Source organism: Micrasema longulum, unplaced genomic scaffold, assembly GCF_059751315.1.
Source record: "Micrasema longulum isolate JH-2025_06_02 unplaced genomic scaffold, ASM5975131v1 h1tg000326l, whole genome shotgun sequence".
In the NCBI taxonomy this organism is placed as follows: Eukaryota; Metazoa; Arthropoda; class Insecta; order Trichoptera; family Brachycentridae; genus Micrasema; species Micrasema longulum.
In genome coordinates this window covers 117,091-120,827 of record NW_028277530.1, presented here as the reverse complement: position 1 = coordinate 120,827, position 3,737 = coordinate 117,091, and positions in this window count along the sequence as shown.

Here is a 3,737-nt window from a genome sequence, read left to right as displayed (position 1 = left end):
CAGACAACGGACGCGCACTGAGAGAGCCTGGCGTATCAGTAGGTTTTGGATGCGCTTCGATATTTTGGATTGTAACTTAACAAAAATCATCAATTATCTTATCCAAAACTTTACCACACTACTTCCAATGGATTCAGAACCCATTTTGGTAATTAAATAATATTTAAAAAACCCACTTTTAAGTCTTCTGTTTTGACCCATTTTCACAACGCACATATTGTTTATAGCCACGCCTATTATAGATATTAGTGTGGCGCTTGTGTCGTAATAAAAATATTTTTTATTTTGTGGGTTGTACATAAATTGCAAATATCAGAAAATTGGTCATGCCATCTGTGATTCTCATTTAAATTTATTTCAAAACCAACAATACCTTCTATTTTCTCTTGAAGTTCATTTTGAAAATTGAGAGGGTATGGATTTGTTATTAGTAAAATTATTAATTGCGACAAATATAAGGTTTTTAAATTCGAAAGATGATTCTTGAAAATATGCGATAGGAATCAGCGCCAGATCTAGCATATTATCATCTCCTCCCTTGTAAGCAAGTTTATGGTTCTTTGTGCCGAGTGAATCTATGGTAGAGGTCCGGCTGTGACAGGAATGGTGTAATTTCAGATAGGCTCAATAGATTATATTTTTGTTTAAGTAATCTTATTAAGTACTGAATTAAATGTGGACGTATTCAAGAATGGACATTCATAGATTTGTATTATAAGTCTTACATCTGATACAGGATTTACAAAACTCATTTTTAACTTTCAAAGGATTATATTGATTACAAAAATAGAACGTTTTGGCACTATTTCATACAATCTTCATAATCTAATTGACCATCAAAATTATAATTTTTACAGTGATTCAGTACAAACATTTTGATAATTTGTATTTTTATGAATGATCATTGTTCGACGAAAATGTTAATTAGTTAAATTAAGACATAAAACTACTATTCGATGGAAATGTGGCATTTTAAAATGACCATCACTGCTGAATCGCATGTAAAATATGTTTTTTTTTTTTGCATTAAAGACAAAAGATTAAGTATAGCACTAAAATAAACAAAGATGCCTTATTACCTCGGGTAGATTAAAAAAAAGGAAATAATAGAATATTCCAACAAAAATCTGGATTACAAATGATTCTGATTGATTCATATTATTTTGATTACAAAATGAAATATAAACTATGATAACTTCATTTACAAAACAAAAATACGCATAATGTATGCATTTTTAAAACCCTTCTCAGTACTTACACAAATGTATATTTATTTAGATTATGATGTGACAAAAGTAATGTATCGTTAACATACTCCTATTTTTTTTTCTTTGTGTATACATTTATGGAGATTTATTTACATACCTACAAAAAAATATAGTTAATTTTAAAAACAAAATATTGAATATGTATGTATGCATAATGTACGTACATATATTTATCTTAATTACAAATATATTTACATTTGTCTACCTCAAATTGGTATTTTCAAATGACCAATCTAACAATAATCCAAAAATGTTTTTAAAATATCTCAAATGTGAATAAACATTCATATACAAAAGTGATTTAAAAACGATGTTTCGTTTTCATTTGAGATGTTTCAGTAATTATCATTTAATGGGTATATTATATCCATATTAAAACTGTGCCTAAATCACAAAACTAGCTATCACATATTCATTTGTAGATTCCTATAAAATTAGTATTAAAAATAAAACTGTATGTATAAATGAAATAGGATACAATAAGTTGTACAGTCACTATTTAATATTTAGCATATGGAATAAGTCCATATTACATTTAAGTAGTATAATGTATTAAAATAAAATACTGTTGATCTATTCTATAAAATAACCTAAGATTATGAAAAAACAATTTAGTAAATCCTTTAAAATGCGGTTTATAAACTGAAGATTCTATTGATAATTCTAGAAAACAAATAGCAGGATCCCACTGACAAATTTCAGTTAAAGTTATACTATGCAGTTGATGGAATATGGAAACCAATGACATATAATTAAATAAACACGTAGAAAGCGCAGAGTCGGTGCATTTCAATACAATTGCCTCTTGCCTTTCTCTAACAGAATTTGTCGTATCGTGAGTGATGAGAAAAAGCAATTATGAAGAATAGAGGTGCCGTGACGCTGTTGGTTAGACATCCAACTGCAAAACTGGCATCGCGGGTTCAATTCCCGCCAAATGCAAGAAAAAATCCAAAAATTTTATTTTTCTCAATTAGTCTGGGTGTTGTAGCGTATTTTTTAAAACTTCCTTCCACCTCTCTTGATATCTCTTTATTTTCAACTTTTAAGGGCAATGCAATAGTTTCTAAATATGAGATACAGCAAGTAAGGGAATAATGTGTCTATTAATTATATGTTAGTGGTGGGAGCTACAATAATTGCAACTTATCCATTAAAAACAATCCTATCAACCATCCATTATTATACAAATATTTATGTATGTTTGGCAGTGCAATACTAGTCATTATTTGAATACATTATTTTACATTTTGTTAGTTATTTCGCATTTTACATACAGTAAATGCATATTTTTTAAATATGCATATTACAACATAGATGGGGAACTTTTTTGGATAGGCATTTACAGGGCTTATAACCTGTCATTGGTTGATTTAGCCTATCAGCCTAGCTATCAATTCAAATTTACACAAAGTTTTAGATTTATTTAGAAAAAAGTGGCAAGTGTATTTATTTTTTACTGGTATCCCTAAGAACGTCTCTATTTATTTCTGCTTATGTTGGTAGTCAGCATTACACAGAAAAGTTCCTTTTTCAACTTGACAGCTAGCATCTGGCCGATTTATTTTTATGCTTATGCCGTTAACAAAGTATAAAAAATATAAACATCAACACAAAATGCAAAACACTTGTGTTTATAAACAAAATTTACAAAAAATTTTAGTGCAAACATAAAAAATTTTTTGAGAGATTTCTTATTGTCTTGATTGAATTAACATAATGTTATAAGATTGTGAAACATGCTTCATGAATTTTGTCACTTAATTATTAGTTCGTTCAAAATATTTTTTCATATCAACAAAAATTCATTCAAATCTAAAAGGGTTAAAAAAAAGCCCAGTAAATGACTTCCATATCCCCCTTTTTAAAAGTTCTCCATCTCTGTTGTGATTTAAATGAAATTTGACAGTATGTATTTATCGACAAACATTTGGACATACGAAAAATATTGTTGATTTTATTGTTTGTTTATAATGTATTCTTCCCCATACCAAGAAACATAAAATAGTTATACGATAAATTTGAATTAGCACCATTAATAAAATGATTCCTATTTTTTCATTCAATTGTGAAATCCAGGTACATAATATAAATCGAAAAAAAAAATCCACTGTTTCAATATCTTTGATAGCAACTACAATAATGCATATAAAATACTTTAATATTAATTAAATGCATCATATCATAATAAAATGGAATATTCCAGTAGCTTTGAGTAATACCTCTATAAAACCGAGATTGTGAATCACACTTGCCTCGAATATCAAAAAATATATGATTAAGTCACATGCGGTCAACCCCGGGTCAGTAGGATGTTTTGATGAGGCCTGCGGAAATGTGGAGTTTTGACCACAACAAAATTTGTTCATAAGAACATCGAATGTTTGTGTGATTTAAAGATTCTTAAAAAAAATAATTTCATTACAGAATTTGTCAGTACGTGTCTTGTTAAAGGGGATTTTCGAGAAA